Source organism: Ambystoma mexicanum, chromosome 4q, assembly GCF_040938575.1.
Source record: "Ambystoma mexicanum isolate Mex_15411 chromosome 4q, UKY_AmexF1_1, whole genome shotgun sequence".
Lineage (NCBI taxonomy): Eukaryota > Metazoa > Chordata > Amphibia > Caudata > Ambystomatidae > Ambystoma > Ambystoma mexicanum.
In genome coordinates, this window is record NC_090928.1 from 10,311,915 (window position 1) to 10,331,079 (window position 19,165).

The following is a 19,165-nucleotide window of genomic DNA, read 5'->3' on the forward strand; positions in this document are numbered from 1 at the left end:
AGGTTTGGAACGGGAAGGAGTTGGATATCACATCTCATGTTATAGGAAGAGTCTCAGGTTTGGTATAAGCATTGAGATATCACATCTGTGCTATCAGAGGTGTCTCAGGATTGGGATGGGAAGGAATTGGATATCACATCTCATGCTATAGGAAGGGTATCAGGTTTGGAACGGGAAGGAGTTGGATATCCCATCTCATGTTATAGGACGGGTCTCAGGTTTGATATTAGAAGCATTGAGATATCACATCGCATGCTGTAGGAAGGGTCTCAGGTTTGGTATTAGAAGTATTGAGATATCACATCTCATGCTATCAGAAGGGTCTCAGGATTGGAATGGGAAGGAGTTGGATATCACATCTCATGCTAAACGGAGGGTCTCAGGTTTGGAAGGGGAAGGATTTGGATATCACATCTCATGTTATCGGAAGGATCTCAGGTTTGGTATTAGAAGTATTGAGATATCACATCTCATGCTATAGGAAGGGTCTCAGGATTGGAATGGGAAGGAGTTGAATATCACATCTCATGCTAAAGGAAGGGTCTCAGGTTTGGTAGAAGCATTGAGATATCACATCTCATGCTATAGGAAGGGTCTCAGGATTGAAATGGGAAGGACTTAGATATCACATATCATACTATAGGGAGGGTCTCAGTTTTGATATTAGAAGCATTGAGATATCACATCTCATGCTATCGTGAGTGTCCCAGGATTGGAATGGGAAGGAGCTGGATATCACATCTCATGCTAAAGGAAGAGTCTCAGGTTTGGAACGGGAAGGAGTTGGATATCACATCTCATGTTATAGGAAGGGTCTCAGGTTTGGTATAAGCATTGAGATATCCCATCTCTGCTATCGGAAGTGTCTCAGGATTGGAATGGGAAGGACTTTGATATCCCATCTCATGTTATAGGACGGGTCTCAGGTTTGTTATTAGAATCATTGAGATATCATATTGCATGCTGTAGGAAGGGTCTAAGGATTGGAATGGGAAGGACTTGGATATCACATCTCATGCTATAGATAGGCTCTCAGGTTTGGAAAGGGAAGGAGTTGGATATCACATTTCATGTTAGAGGAAGGATCTCAGTTTTGGTATTAGAGGCATTGAGATATCACATCTCATGCTATAGGAAGGGTCTCAGGTTGGAATGGGAAGGAGTTGGATATCACATCTCATGTTATAGGAAGGCTCTCAGGTTTGGAAGGGGAAAGAGTTGGATATCACATTTCATGTTAGAGGTAGGATCTCAGGTTTGGTATCAGAGGCATTGAGATATCACATCTCATGCTATCAGAAGGGTCTCAGGATTGGAATGGGAAGGAGTTGGATATCACATCTCATGTTAAAGGGAGGGTCTCAGAATTGGAAGGGGAAGGATTTGGATATCACATCTCATGTTATAGGAAGGATCTCAGGTTTAGTATTAGAAGCATTGAGATATCACATCTCATGCTATCGGAAGGATCTCAGGTTTGGTATTAGAAGAATTGAGATATCACATCTCATGCTATCAGAAGGGTCTCAGGATTGGAATGGGAAGGAGTTGGATATCACATCTCATGCTAAAGGGAGGGTCTCAGGTTTGGAAGGGGAAGGATTTGGATATCACATCTCATGTTATCGGAAGGTTCTCAGGTTTGGTATTAGAAGTATTGAGATATCACATCTCATGCTATAGGAAGGGTCTCAGGATTGGAATGGGAAGGAGTTGGATATCACATCTCATGCTAAAGGAAGGGTCTCATGTTTGGTAGAAGCATTGAGATATCACATCTCATGCTATAGGAAGGGTCTCAGGATTGGAATGGGAAGGACTTAGATATCACATATCATGCTATAGGGAGGGTTTCAGTTTTGATATTAGAAGCATTGAGATATCACATCTCATGCTATCGGAAGTGTCTCAGGATTGGAATGGGAAGGAGCTGGATATCACATCTCATGCTAAAGGAAGGGTCTCAGGTTTGGAACGGGAAGGAGTTGGATATCCGATCTCATGTTATAGGAAGGGTCTAAGGTCTGGTATAAGCATTGAGATATCACATCTCTGCTATCGGAAGTGTCTCAGGATTGGAATGGGAAGGAGTTGGATATCCCATCTCATGTTATAGGAAGGGTCTCAGGTTTGGTATAAGCATTGAGATATCACATCTCATGCTATAGGAAGGGTCTCAGGATTGGAATGGGAAGGAGTTGGATATCACATCTCATGCTGTAGGAAGGGTCTCAGGTTTGGTATAAGCATTGAGATATCACATCTCATGCTATAGGAAGGGTCTCAGGATTGGAATGGGAAGGAGTTGTATATGACATCTCATGCCGTAGGAAGGGTCTCAGGTTTGGTATAAGCATTGAGATATCACATCTCATGCTATAGGAAGGGTCTCAGGATTGGAATGGGAAGGAGTTGTATATGACATCTCATGCTATAGGAAGGGTCTCAGGTTTGGTATAAGCATTGAGATATCACATCTCATGCTATAGGAAGGGTCTCAGGATTGGAATGGGAAGGAGTTGTATATGACATCTCATGCCGTAGGAAGGGTCTCAGGTTTGATATAAGCATTGAGATATCACATCTCTGCTATCGGAAGTTTCTCAGGATTGGAATGGGAAGGACTTGGATATCACATCTCATGCTATAGGGAGGCTCTCAAGTTTGATATTAGAAGCATTGAGATATCACATCTCATGCTATAGGAAGGGTCTCAGGATTGGAATGGGAAGGAGTTGGATATCACATCTCATGCTATAGGAAGGGTCTCAGGTCTGGTATAAGCAGTGAGATATCACATCTCATGCTATAGGAAGGGTCTCAGGATTGGAATGGGAAGGACTTGGATATCACATCTCATGCTAAAGGGAGGGTCTCAGGAATGGAAGGGGAAGGATTTGGATATCACATCTCATGTTATAGGAAGGATCTCAGGTTTGGTATTAGAAGCATTGAGATATCACATCTCATGCTATCGGAAGGATCTCAGGTTTGGTATTAGAGGCATTGAGATATCACATCTCATGCTAAAGGGAGGGTCTCAGGTTTGGAAGGGGAAGGATTTTGATATCACATCTCTTGTTATAGGAAGGATCACAGGTTTGGTATTAGAAGCATTGAGATATCACATCTCATGCTATCGGAAGGGTCTCAGGTTTTGAACGGGAAGGAGTTGGATATCACATCTTATGTTATAGGAAGAGTCACAGGTTTGGTATAAGCATTGAGATATCACATCTCTGCTATCGGAGGTGTCTCAGGATTGGAATGGGAAGGAGTTGGATATCACATCTCATGCTAAAGGGAGGGTCTCAGGTTTGGAAGGGGAAGGATTTGGATATCACATCTCATGTTATCGGAAGGATCTCAGGTTTGGTATTAGAAGTATTGAGATATCACATCTCAGGCTATAGGAAGGGTCTCAGGATTGGAATGGGAAGGAGTTGGATATCACATCTCATGCTAAAGGGAGGGTCTCAGGTTTGGTAGAAGCATTGAGATATCACATCTCATGCTATAGGAAGGGTCTCAGGATTGGAATGGGAAGGACTTAGATATCACATATCATGCTATAGGGAGGGTCTCAGTTTTGATATTAGAAGCATTGAGATATCACATCTCATGCTAAAGGAAGGGTCTCAGGTTTGGAACGGGAAGGAGTTGGATATCACATCTCATGCTATAGGAAGGGTCTCAGGTTTGGAACGGGAAGGAGTTGGATATCACATCTCATGTTATAGGAAGAGTCTCAGGTTTGGTATAAGCATTGAGATATCACATCTGTGCTATCAGAGGTGTCTCAGGATTGGGATGGGAAGGAATTGGATATCACATCTCATGCTATAGGAAGGGTATCAGGTTTGGAACGGGAAGGAGTTGGATATCCCATCTCATGTTATAGGACGGGTCTCAGGTTTGATATTAGAAGCATTGAGATATCACATTGCATGCTGTAGGAAGGGTCTCAGGTTTGGTATTAGAAGTATTGAGATATCACATCTCATGCTATAGGAAGGGTCTCAGGATTGGAATGGGAAGGAGTTGGATATCACATCTCATGCTAAAGGAAGGGTCTCAGGTTTGGTAGAAGCATTGAGATATCACATCTCATGCTATAGGAAGGGTCTCAGGATTGGAATGGGAAGGACTTAGATATCACATATCATACTATAGGGAGGGTCTCAGTTTTGATATTAGAAGCATTGAGATATCACATCTCATGCTATCGTGAGTGTCCCAGGATTGGAATGGGAAGGAGCTGGATATCACATCTCATGCTAAAGGAAGAGTCTCAGGTTTGGAACGGGAAGGAGTTGGATATCACATCTCATGTTATAGGAAGGGTCTCAGGTTTGGTATAAGCATTGAGATATCCCATCTCTGCTATCGGAAGTGTCTCAGGATTGGAATGGGAAGGACTTGGATATCCCATCTCATGTTATAGGACGGGTCTCAGGTTTGTTATTAGAATCATTGAGATATCATATTGCATGCTGTAGGAAGGGTCTAAGGATTGGAATGGGAAGGACTTGGATATCACATCTCATGCTATAGATAGGCTCTCAGGTTTGGAAAGGGAAGGAGTTGGATATCACATTTCATGTTAGAGGAAGGATCTCAGGTTTGGTATTAGAGGCATTGAGATATCACATCTCATGCTATAGGAAGGGTCTCAGGTTGGAATGGGAAGGAGTTGGATATCACATCTCATGTTATAGGAAGGCTCTCAGGTTTGGAAGGGGAAAGAGTTGGATATCACATTTCATGTTAGAGGTAGGATCTCAGGTTTGGTATTAGAGGCATTGAGAGATCACATCTCATGCTATCAGAAGGGTCTCAGGATTGGAATGGGAAGTAGTTGGATATCACATCTCATGTTAAAGGGAGGGTCTCAGAATTGGAAGGGGAAGGATTTGGATATCACATCTCATGTTATAGGAAGGATCTCAGGTTTAGTATTAGAAGCATTGAGATATCACATCTCATGCTATCGGAAGGATCTCAGGTTTGGTATTAGAAGCATTGAGATATCACATCTCATGCTATCAGAAGGGTCTCAGGATTGGAATGGGAAGGAGTTGGATATCACATCTCATGCTAAAGGGAGGGTCTCAGGTTTGGAAGGGGAAGGATTTGGATATCACATCTCATGTTATCGGAAGGATCTCAGGTTTGGTATTAGAAGTATTGAGATATCACATCTCAGGCTATAGGAAGGGTCTCAGGATTGGAATGGGAAGGAGTTGGATATCACATCTCATGCTAAAGGAAGGGTCTCAGGTTTGGTAGAAGCATTGAGATATCACATCTCATGCGATAGGAAGGGTCTCAGGATTGGAATGGGAAGGACTTAGATATCACATATCATGCTATAGGGAGGGTCTCAGTTTTGATATTAGAAGCATTGAGATATCACATCTCATGCTATCGGAAGTGTCTCAGGATTGGAATGGGAAGGAGCTGGATATCACATCTCATGCTAAAGGAAGGGTCTCAGGTTTGGAACGGGAAGGAGTTGGATATCACATCTCATGCTATAGGAAGGGTCTCAGGTTTGGAACGGGAAGGAGTTGGATATCACATCTCATGCTAAAGGAAGGGTCTCAGGTTTGGAACGGGAAGGAGTTGGATATCCGATCTCATGTTATAGGAAGGGTCTAAGGTCTGGTATAAGCATTGAGATATCACATCTCTGCTATCGGAAGTGTCTCAGGATTGGAATGGGAACGAGTTGGATATCCCATCTCATGTTATAGGAAGGGTCTCAGGTTTGGTATAAGCATTGAGATATCACATCTCATGCTATAGGAAGGGTCTCAGGATTGGAATGGGAAGGAGTTGGATATCACATCTCATGCTGTAGGAAGGGTCTCAGGTTTGGTATAAGCATTGAGATATCACATCTCATGCTATAGGAAGGGTCTCAGGATTGGAATGGGAAGGAGTTGTATATGACATCTCATGCCGTAGGAAGGGTCTCAGGTTTGGTATAAGCATTGAGATATCACATCTCATGCTATAGGAAGGGTCTCAGGATTGGAATGGGAAGGAGTTGGATATCACATCTCATGCTATAGGAAGGGTCTCAGGTTTGGTATAAGCATTGAGATATCACATCTCATGCTATAGGAAGGGTCTCAGGATTGGAATGGGAAGGAGTTGTATATGACATCTCATGCCGTAGGAAGGGTCTCAGGTTTGGTATAAGCATTGAGATATCACATCTCTGCTATCGGAAGGGTCTCAGGATTGGAATGGGAAGGAGGTGGATATCCCATCTCATGTTATAGGAAGAGTCTCAGGTTTGGTATTAGAAGCATTGAGATATCACATCTCATGCTATAGGAAGTTTCTCAGGATTGGAATGGGAAGGACTTGGATATCACATCTCATGCTATAGGGAGGCTCTCAAGTTTGATATTAGAAGCATTGAGACATCACATCTCATGCTATAGGAAGGGTCTCAGGATTGGAATGGGAAGGAGTTGGATATCACATCTCATGCTATAGGAAGGGTCTCAGGTTTGGTATAAGCAGTGAGATATCACATCTCATGCTATAGGAAGTGTCTCAGGATTGGAATGGGAATGAGTTGGATATCACATCTCATGTTATAGGAAGGATCTCAGGTTTGGTATAAGAATTGAGATATCACATTTCTGCTATCGGAAGGGTCTCAGGATTGGAATGGGAAGGAGTTGGATATTCCAATCTCATGTTATAGGAAGGGTCTCAGGTTTGGTATTAGAAGCATTGAGATATCACATCTCATGCTATAGGAAGGGTCTCAGGATTGGAATGGGAAGGACTTGGATATCACATCTCATGCTATAGGGAGGGTCTCAAGTTTGATATTAGAAGCATTGAGATATTACATCTCATGATATCGGAAGGGTCTAAGGTTTGGAAGGGGAAGGATTTGGATATCACATCTCATGTTATAGGACGGGTCTCAGGTTTGGTATTAGAAGCATTGAGATATCAAGTCTCATGGTATAGGAAGGGGATCAGAATTGGAATGGGAAGGAGTTGGATGTCACATCTCAAGCTATAGGAAGGGTCTCAGGATTGGAATGGGAAGGACTTGGATATCACATCTCATGCTATAGGGAGGGTCTCAAGTTTGATATTAGAAGCTTTGAGATATCACATCTCATGATATCGGAAGGGTCTCAGGATTGGAATGGGAAGGAGTTGGATATCACATCTCATGATAAAGGAAGGGTCTAAGGTTTGGAAGGGGAAGGATTTGGATATCACATCTCATGTTATAGGACGGGTCTCAGGTTTGGTATTAGAAGCATTGAGATATCAAGTCTCATGGTATAGGAAGGGGCTCAGAATTGGAATGGGAAGGAGTTGGATATCAAGTCTCATGGTATAGGAAGGGGCTCAGAATTGGAATGGGAAGGAGTTGGATATCACATCTCATGCTAAAGGGAGGGTCTCAGGTTTGGAAATGGAAGGATTTGGATATCACATCTCATGTTATAGGAAGGATCTCAGGTTTGGTATTAGAAGCATTGAGATATCACATCTCATGCTATCGGAAGGATCTCAGGTTTGGTATTAGAAGCATTGAGATATCACATCTCATGCTATCCGAAGGGTCTCAGGTTTGGAAGGGGAAGGATTTGGATATCACATCTCATGTTATCGGAAGGATCTCAGGTTTGGTATTATAAGTATTGAGATATCACATCTCATGCTATAGGAAGGGTCTCAGGATTGGAATGGGAAGAAGTTGGATATCACATCTCATGCTAAAGGAAGGGTTTCAGGTTTGGTAGAAGCATTGAGATATCACATCTCATGCTATAGGAAGGGTCTCAGGATTGGAATGGGAAGGAGTTTGATATCACATCTCATGCTATAGGAAGGGTCTCAGGTTTGGTATAAGCATTGAGATATCACATCTCATGCTATAGGAAGGGTCTCAGGATTGGAATGGGAAGGAGTTGTATATGACATCTCATGCCGTAGGAAGGGTCTCAGGTTTGGTATAAGCATTGAGATATCACATCTCATGCTATAGGAAGGGTCTCAGGATTGGAATGGGAAGGAGTTGGATATCACATCTCATGCTATAGGAAGGGTCTCAGGTTTGGTATAAGCATTGAGATATCACATCTCTGCTATCGGAAGGGTCTCAGGATTGGAATGGGAAGGAGTTGGATATCCCATCTCATGTTATAGGAAGAGTCTCAGGTTTGGTATTAGAAGCATTGAGATATCACATCTCATGCTATAGGAAGTGTCTCAGGATTTGAATGGGAAGGAGTTGGATATCACATCTCATGTTATAGGAAGGATCTCAGGTTTGGTATTAGAAGCATTGAGATATCACATCTCATGCGATAGGAAGGGTCTAAGGTTTGGAAGGGGAAGGATTTGGGTAACACATCTCATGTTATAGGACCGGTCTCAGGTTTGGTATTAGAAGCATTGAGATATCAAGTCTCATGGTATAGGACGGGTCTCAGAATTGGAATGGGAAGGAGTTGGATATCACATCTCAAGCTATAGGAAGGGTCTCAGGATTGGAATGGGAAGGAGTTTGATATCACATCTCATGCCATTGTATGGGACTCAGGTTTTGTAGAAGCATTGGGATATCACATCTCATGCTATCAGAAGGGTATCGGGATTGGATTTGGAAGGAGTTGGATATCCCATCTCATGCTATAGGAAGGGTCTAAGGTTGGAATGTGAAGGAGTTGGATATCACATCTCATGTTATAGGAAGGGTCTCAGGATTGGAATGGGAAGGACTTGGATATCACATCTCATTCTATAGGAAGGCTCTCAGGGTTGGAAGGGGAAGGAGTTGGATATCACATTTCATGTAGAGGTAGGATCTCAGGTTTGGTATTAGAGGCATTGAGATATCACATCTCATGCTATCAGAAGGGTCTCAGGATTGGAATGGGAAGGAGTTGGATATCACATCTCATGCTAAAGGGAGGGTCTAAGGTTTGGAAGGGGAAGGATTTGGACATCACATCTCATGTTATAGGAAGGATCTCAGGTTTGGTATTAGAAGCATTGAGATATCACATCTCATGCTATCGGAAGGGTCTCAGGTTTGGTATAAGCATTGAGATATCACATCTCTGCTATCGGAAGGGTCTCAGGATTGGAATGGGAAGGACTTGGATATCACAATTCATGTTATAGGAAGGGTCTCAGGTTTGGTATTAGAAGCATTGAGATATCACATCTCATGCTATAGGAAGGGTCTCAGGATTGGAATGGGAAGGACTTGGATATCACATCTCATGTTATAGGAAGGGTCTCAGGTTTGGTATTAGAAGCATTGAGATATCACATCTCATGCTATAGGAAGGGTCTCAGGAATGGAATGGGAAGGACTTGGATATCACATCTCATGATAAAGGAAGGGTCTAAGGTTCGGAAGGGGAAGGATTTGGATATCACATCTCATGTTATTGGACCGGTCTCAGGTTTGGTATTAGAAGCATTGAGATATCAAGTCTCATGGTATAGGACGGGAGTTTGATATCACATCATGCCATGGTATGGGTCTCAGGTTTTGTAGAAGCATTGGGATATCACATCTCATGCTATCGGAAGGGTATCAGGATTGGATTTGGAAGGAGTTGGATATCCCATCTCATGCTATAGGAAGGGTCTCAGGTTGTAATGGGAAAGAGTTGAATATCACATCTCATGTTATAGGAAGGGTCTCAGGATTGGAATGGGAAGGACTTGGATATCACATCTCATGCTGTAGGAAGGCTCTCAGGTTTGGAAAGGGAAGGAGTTGGATATCACATTTCATGTTAGAGGTAGGATCTCAGGTTTGGTATTAGAGGCATTGAGATATCACATCTCATGCTATCAGAAGGGTATCAGGATTGGAATTGGAAGGAGTTGGATATCACATCTCATGCTAAAGGGAGGGTCTCAGGTTTGGAAGGGAAAGGATTTGGATATCACATCTCATGTTATAGGAAGGATCTCAGGTTTGGTATTAGAAGCATTGAGATATCACATCTCATGCTATCGGAAGGATCTCAGGTTTGGTATTAGAAGCATTGAGATATCACATCTCATGCTATAGGAAGGGTCTCAGGATTGGAATGGGAAGGAGTTGGATATCACATCTCATGCTAAAGGAAGGGTCTCAGTTTTGGTAGAAGCATTGCGATATCACATCTCATGCTATAGGAAGGGTCTCCGGATTGGAATCGGAAGGAGTTGGATATCACATCTCATGCTATAGGAAGGGTCTCAGGTTTGGTGTGAGAATTGAAATATCACATCTCTGCTATCGGAAGGGTCTCAGGATTGGAATGGGAAGGACTTAGATATCACATCTCATGCTATAGGGAGGATCTCAGGTTTGGTATTAGAAGCATTGAGATATCACATCTCATGCTATCCGAAGGGTCTCAGGTTTGGAAGGGGAAGGATTTGGATATCACATCTCATGTTATCGGAAGGATCTCAGGTTTGGTATTATAAGTATTGAGATATCACATCTCATGCTATAGGAAGGGTCTCAGGATTGGAATGGGAAGAAGTTGGATATCACATCTCATGCTAAAGGAAGGGTTTCAGGTTTGGTAGAAGCATTGAGATATCACATCTCATGCTATAGGAAGGGTCTCAGGATTGGAATGGGAAGGAGTTTGATATCACATCTCATGCTATAGGAAGGGTCTCAGGTTTGGTATAAGCATTGAGATATCACATCTCATGCTATAGGAAGGGTCTCAGGATTGGAATGGGAAGGAGTTGTATATGACATCTCATGCCGTAGGAAGGGTCTCAGGTTTGGTATAAGCATTGAGATATCACATCTCATGCTATAGGAAGGGTCTCAGGATTGGAATGGGAAGGAGTTGGATATCACATCTCATGCTATAGGAAGGGTCTCAGGTTTGGTATAAGCATTGAGATATCACATCTCTGCTATCGGAAGGGTCTCAGGATTGGAATGGGAAGGAGTTGGATATCCCATCTCATGTTATAGGAAGAGTCTCAGGTTTGGTATTAGAAGCATTGAGATATCACATCTCATGCTATAGGAAGTGTCTCAGGATTTGAATGGGAAGGAGTTGGATATCACATCTCATGTTATAGGAAGGATCTCAGGTTTGGTATTAGAAGCATTGAGATATCACATCTCATGCGATAGGAAGGGTCTAAGGTTTGGAAGGGGAAGGATTTGGGTAACACATCTCATGTTATAGGACCGGTCTCAGGTTTGGTATTAGAAGCATTGAGATATCAAGTCTCATGGTATAGGACGGGTCTCAGAATTGGAATGGGAAGGAGTTGGATATCACATCTCAAGCTATAGGAAGGGTCTCAGGATTGGAATGGGAAGGAGTTTGATATCACATCTCATGCCATTGTATGGGACTCAGGTTTTGTAGAAGCATTGGGATATCACATCTCATGCTATCAGAAGGGTATCGGGATTGGATTTGGAAGGAGTTGGATATCCCATCTCATGCTATAGGAAGGGTCTAAGGTTGGAATGTGAAGGAGTTGGATATCACATCTCATGTTATAGGAAGGGTCTCAGGATTGGAATGGGAAGGACTTGGATATCACATCTCATTCTATAGGAAGGCTCTCAGGGTTGGAAGGGGAAGGAGTTGGATATCACATTTCATGTAGAGGTAGGATCTCAGGTTTGGTATTAGAGGCATTGAGATATCACATCTCATGCTATCAGAAGGGTCTCAGGATTGGAATGGGAAGGAGTTGGATATCACATCTCATGCTAAAGGGAGGGTCTAAGGTTTGGAAGGGGAAGGATTTGGACATCACATCTCATGTTATAGGAAGGATCTCAGGTTTGGTATTAGAAGCATTGAGATATCACATCTCATGCTATCGGAAGGGTCTCAGGTTTGGTATAAGCATTGAGATATCACATCTCTGCTATCGGAAGGGTCTCAGGATTGGAATGGGAAGGACTTGGATATCACAATTCATGTTATAGGAAGGGTCTCAGGTTTGGTATTAGAAGCATTGAGATATCACATCTCATGCTATAGGAAGGGTCTCAGGATTGGAATGGGAAGGACTTGGATATCACATCTCATGTTATAGGAAGGGTCTCAGGTTTGGTATTAGAAGCATTGAGATATCACATCTCATGCTATAGGAAGGGTCTCAGGAATGGAATGGGAAGGACTTGGATATCACATCTCATGATAAAGGAAGGGTCTAAGGTTCGGAAGGGGAAGGATTTGGATATCACATCTCATGTTATTGGACCGGTCTCAGGTTTGGTATTAGAAGCATTGAGATATCAAGTCTCATGGTATAGGACGGGAGTTTGATATCACATCATGCCATGGTATGGGTCTCAGGTTTTGTAGAAGCATTGGGATATCACATCTCATGCTATCGGAAGGGTATCAGGATTGGATTTGGAAGGAGTTGGATATCCCATCTCATGCTATAGGAAGGGTCTCAGGTTGTAATGGGAAAGAGTTGAATATCACATCTCATGTTATAGGAAGGGTCTCAGGATTGGAATGGGAAGGACTTGGATATCACATCTCATGCTGTAGGAAGGCTCTCAGGTTTGGAAAGGGAAGGAGTTGGATATCACATTTCATGTTAGAGGTAGGATCTCAGGTTTGGTATTAGAGGCATTGAGATATCACATCTCATGCTATCAGAAGGGTATCAGGATTGGAATTGGAAGGAGTTGGATATCACATCTCATGCTAAAGGGAGGGTCTCAGGTTTGGAAGGGAAAGGATTTGGATATCACATCTCATGTTATAGGAAGGATCTCAGGTTTGGTATTAGAAGCATTGAGATATCACATCTCATGCTATCGGAAGGATCTCAGGTTTGGTATTAGAAGCATTGAGATATCACATCTCATGCTATAGGAAGGGTCTCAGGATTGGAATGGGAAGGAGTTGGATATCACATCTCATGCTAAAGGAAGGGTCTCAGTTTTGGTAGAAGCATTGCGATATCACATCTCATGCTATAGGAAGGGTCTCCGGATTGGAATCGGAAGGAGTTGGATATCACATCTCATGCTATAGGAAGGGTCTCAGGTTTGGTGTGAGAATTGAAATATCACATCTCTGCTATCGGAAGGGTCTCAGGATTGGAATGGGAAGGACTTAGATATCACATCTCATGCTATAGGGAGGGTCTCAGTTTTGATATTAGAAGCATTGAGATATCACATCTCATGCTATCGGAAGTGTCTCAGGATTGGAATGGGAAGGAGTTGGATATCACATCTCATGCTATAGGAAGGGTTTCAGGTTTGGTAGAAGCATTGAGATATCACATCTCATGCTATAGGAAGAGTCTCAGGTTTGGGAAGGGAAGGATTTGGATTTCACATCTCATGTTATAGGATGGTTCTCATGTTTGGTTTTTGAAGCAATGCTTCTAATACCAAACCTGAGACCCTTCCGATAGCATGAGATGTAATATCTCAATGCTTCAAAAACCAAACATGAGAACCATCCTATAACATGAGATGTGAAATCCAAATCCTTCCCTTCCCAAACCTGAGACTCTTCCTATAGCATGAGATGTGATATCTCAATGCTTCTAATATCAAACTTGAGACCCTCCCTATAGCATGAGATGTGATATCCAAGTCCTTCCCATTCCAATCCTGAGATACTTCCTATAGCATGAGATGTGATATCTCAATGCTTCTAATACCAAACCTGAGACTCTTCCTATAACATGAGATGGGATATCCAACTCCTTCCCATTCCAATCCTGAGACTCTTCTGATAGCAGAGATGTGATATCTCAATGCTTATACCAAACCTGAGACCCTTCCTACGGCATGAGATGTCATATACAACTCCTTCCCATTCCAATCCTGAGACCCTTCCTATAGCATGAGATGTGATATCTCAATGCTTATACCAAACCTGAGACCCTTCCTATAGCATGAGATGTGATATCCAACTCCTTCCCATTCCAATCCTGAGACCCTTCCTATAGCATGAGATGTGATGTCTCAATGCTTCTAATACCAAACCTGAGATCCTTCCTATAACATGAGATGTGATATCCAACTCCTTCCATTCCAATCCTGAGACCCTTCCTATAGCATGAGATTTGATATCTCAATGCTTATACCAAACCTGAGACTCTTCCTATAGCATGAGATGTGATATCCAAGTCATTCCCATTCCAATCCTTAGACCCTTCCTACAGCATGCAATATGATATCTCAATGATTCTAATAACAATCCTGAGACCCGTCCTATAACATGAGATGGGATATCCAATTCCTTCCCATTCCAATCCTGAGACACTTCCAATAGCAGAGATGTGATATCTCAATGCTTATACCAAACCTGAGACCCTTCCTATAACATGAGATCGGATATCCAACTCCTTCCCGTTCCAAACCTGAGACCCTTCCTTTAGCATGAGATGTAATATCCAGCTCCTTCCCATTCCAATCCTGAGACACTTCCGATAGCATGAGATGTGATATCTCAATGCTTCTAATATCAAAACTGAAACCCTCCCTATAGCATGATATGTGATATCTAAGTCCTTCCCATTCCAATCCTGAGACCCTTCCTATAGCATGAGATGTGATATCTCAATGCTTCTACCAAACCTGAGACCCTTCCTTTAGCATGAGATGTGATATCCAACTCCTTCCCATTCCAACCTGAGACCCTTCCTATAGCATGAGAAGGGATATCCAACTCCTTCCCAATCCAATCCTGAGACCCTTCCGATAGCAGAGATGTGATATCTCAATGCTTATACCAAACCTGAGACCCTTCCTATGGCATGAGATGTGATATCCAACTCCTTGCCATTCAAATCCTGAGACCCTCCCTATAACAAGAGATGTCATATCCAACTCCTTCCCATTCCAAACCTGAGACCCTTCCTTTAGCATGAGATGTGATATCCAAATCCTTCACATTCCAATCCGGAGACCCTTCCTATAACATGAGATGTGATATCTCAATGCTTCTAATACCAAACCTGAGACCCTTCCGATAGCATGAGATTTGATATCTCAATGCTTCAAAAACCAAACATGAGAACAATCCTATAACATGAGATGTGAAATCCAAATCCTTCCCTTCCCAAACCTGAGACTCTTCCTATAGCATGAGATGTGATATCTCAATGCTTCTACCAAACCTGAAACCCTTCCTATAGCATGAGATGTTATATCCAACTCCTTCCCATTCCAATCCTGAGACACTTCCTATAGCATGAGATGTGATATCACAATGCTTCTAATACCAAACCTGAAACCCATCCTATAACATGAGATGTGATATCCAAATCCTTCCCCTTCCAAACCTGAGACCCTTCCTTTAGCATGAGATGTGATATCCAGCTCCTCCCATTCCAATCCTGAGACCCTTCCGATAGCATGAGATGTGATATCTCAATGCTTCTAATATCAAAACTGAGACCCTCCCTATAGCATGAGATGTGATATCTAAGTCCTTCCCATTCCAATCCTGAGACCCTTCCGATAGCAGAGATGTGATATCTCAATGCTTATACCAAACCTGAGACCCTTCCTATGGCATGAGATGTGATATCCAACTCCTTGCCATTCAAATCCTGAGACCCTCCCTATAACAAGAGATGTCATATCCAACTCCTTCCCATTCCAAACCTGAGACCCTTCCTTTAGCATGAGATGTGATATCCAAATCCTTCACATTCCAATCCGGAGACCAATCCTATAGCATGAGATGTGATATCTCAATGCTTCTAATACCAAACCTGAGACCCTTCCGATAGCATGAGATGTGATATCTCAATGCTTCAAAAACCAAACATGAGAACCATCCTATAACATGAGATGTGAAATCCAAATCCTTCCCTTCCCAAACCTGAGACTCTTCCTATAGCATGAGATGTGATATCTCAATGCTTCTAATATCAAACTTGAGACCCTCCCTATAGCATGAGATGTGATATCCAAGTCCTTCCCATTCCAATCCTGAGACACTTCCTATAGCATGAGATGTGATATCTCAATGCTTCTAATACCAAACCTGAGACTCTTCCTATAACATGAGATGGGATATCCAACTCCTTCCCATTCCAATCCTGAGACTCTTCTGATAGCAGAGATGTGATATCTCAATGCTTATACCAAACCTGAGACCCTTCCTACGGCATGAGATGTCATATACAACTCCTTCCCATTCCAATCCTGAGACCCTTCCTATAGCATGAGATGTGATATCTCAATGCTTATACCAAACCTGAGACCCTTCCTATAGCATGAGATGTGATATCCAACTCCTTCCCATTCCAATCCTGAGACCCTTCCTATAGCATGAGATTTGATGTCTCAATGCTTCTAATACCAAACCTGAGATCCTTCCTATAACATGAGATGTGATATCCAACTCCTTCCATTCCAATCCTGAGACCCTTCCTATAGCATGAGATTTGATATCTCAATGCTTATACCAAACCTGAGACCCTTCCTATAGCATGAGATGTGATATCCAAGTCTTTCCCATTCCAATCCTTAGACCCTTCCTACAGCATGCAATATGATATCTCAATGATTCTAATAACAATCCTGAGACCCGTCCTATAACATGAGATGGGATATCCAATTCCTTCCCATTCCAATCCTGAGACACTTCCGATAGCAGAGATGTGATATCTCAATGCTTATACCAAACCTGAGACCCTTCCTATAACATGAGATCGGATATCCAACTACTTCCCGTTCCAAACCTGAGACCCTTCCTTTAGCATGAGATGTAATATCCAGCTCCTTCCCATTCCAATCCTGAGACACTTCCGATAGCATGAGATGTGATATCTCAATGCTTTTAATATCAAAACTGAAACCCTCCCTATAGCATGATATGTGATATCTAAGTCCTTCCCATTCCAATCCTGAGACCCTTCCTATAGCATGAGATGTGATATCTCAATGCTTCTACCAAACCTGAGACCCTTCCTTTAGCATGAGATGTGATATCCAACTCCTTCCCATTCCAACCTGAGACCCTTCCTATAGCATGAGAAGGGATATCCAACTCCTTCCCAATCCAATCCTGAGACCCTTCCGATAGCAGAGATGTGATATCTCAATGCTTATACCAAACCTGAGACCCTTCCTATGGCATGAGATGTCATATCCAACTCCTTCCCATTCCAAACCTGAGACCCTTCCTTTAGCATGAGATGCGATATCCAAATCCTTCACATTCCAATCCGGAGACCCTTCCTATAACATGAGATGTGATATCCAACTTCTTCCCAATCCAATCCTGAGACCCTTCCGATAGCAGAGATGTGATATCCCAATGCTTATACCAAACCTGAGACCCTTCCTATGGCATGAGATGTGATATCCAACTCCTTGCCATTCAAATCCTGAGACCCTCCCTATAACAAGAGATGTCATATCCAACTCCTTCCCATTCCAAACCTGAGACCCTTCCTTTAGCATGAGATGTGATATCCAAATCCTTCACATTCCAATCCGGAGACCAATCCTATAGCATGAGATGTGATATCTCAATGCTTCTAATACCAAACCTGAGACCCTTCCGATAGCATGAGATGTGATATCTCAATGCTTCAAAAACCAAACATGAGAACGGTCCTATAACATGAGATGTGAAATCCAAATCCTTCCCTTCCCAAACCTGAGACTCTTCCTATAGCATGAGATGTGATATCTCAATGCTTCTACCAAACCTGAAACCCTTCCTATAGCATGAGATGTGATATCCAACTCCTTCCCATTCCAATCCTGAGACACTTCCTATAGCATGAGATGTGATATCACAATGCTTCTAATACCAAACCTGAGACCCATCCTATAACATGAGATGTGATATCCAAATCCTTCCCCTTCCAAACCTGAGACCCTTCCTTTAGCATGAGATGTGATATCCAGCTCCTCCCATTCCAATCCTGAGACCCTTCCGATAGCATGAGATGTGATATCTCAATGCTTCTAATATCAAAACTGAGACCCTCCCTATAGCATGAGATGTGATATCTAAGTCCTTCCCATTCCAATCCTGAGACCCGATATCTCAATGCTTATACCAAACCTGAGACCCTTCCTATGGCATGAGATGTGATATCCAACTCCTTGCCATTCAAATCCTGAGACCCTCCCTATAACAAGAGATGTCATATCCAACTCCTTCCCATTCCAAACCTGAGACCCTTCCTTTAGCATGAGATGTGATATCCAAATCCTTCACATTCCAATCCGGAGACCAATCCTATAGCATGAGATGTGATATCTCAATGCTTCTAATACCAAACCTGAGACCCTTCCGATAGCATGAGATGTGATATCTCAATGCTTCAAAAACCAAACATGAGAACCATCCTATAACATGAGATGTGAAATCCAAATCCTTCCCTTCCCAAACCTGAGACTCTTCCTATAGCATGAGATGTGATATCTCAATGCTTCTAATATCAAACTTGAGACCCTCCCTATAGCATGAGATGTGATATCCAAGTCCTTCCCATTCCAATCCTGAGACACTTCCTATAGCATGAGATGTGATATCTCAATGCTTCTAATACCAAACCTGAGACTCTTCCTATAACATGAGATGGGATAGCCAACTCCTTCCCATTCCAATCCTGAGACTCTTCTGATAGCAGAGATGTGATATCTCAATGCTTATACCAAACCTGAGACCCTTCCTACGGCATGAGATGTCATATACAACTCCTTCCCATTCCAATCCTGAGACCCTTCCTATAGCATGAGATGTGATATCTCAATGCTTATACCAAACCTGAGACCCTTCCTATAGCATGAGATGTGATATCCAACTCCTTCCCATTCCAATCCTGAGACCCTTCCTATAGCATGAGATGTGATGTCTCAATGCTTCTAATACCAAACCTGAGATCCTTCCTATAACATGAGATGTGATATCCAACTCCTTCCATTCCAATCCTGAGACCCGTCCTATAGCATGAGATTTGATATCTCAATGCTTATACCAAACCTGAGACCCTTCCTATAGCATGAGATGTGATATCCAAGTCTTTCCCATTCCAATCCTTAGACCCTTCCTACAGCATGCAATATGATATCTCAATGATTCTAATAACAATCCTGAGACCCGTCCTATAACATGAGATGGGATATCCAATTCCTTCCCATTCCAATCCTGAGACACTT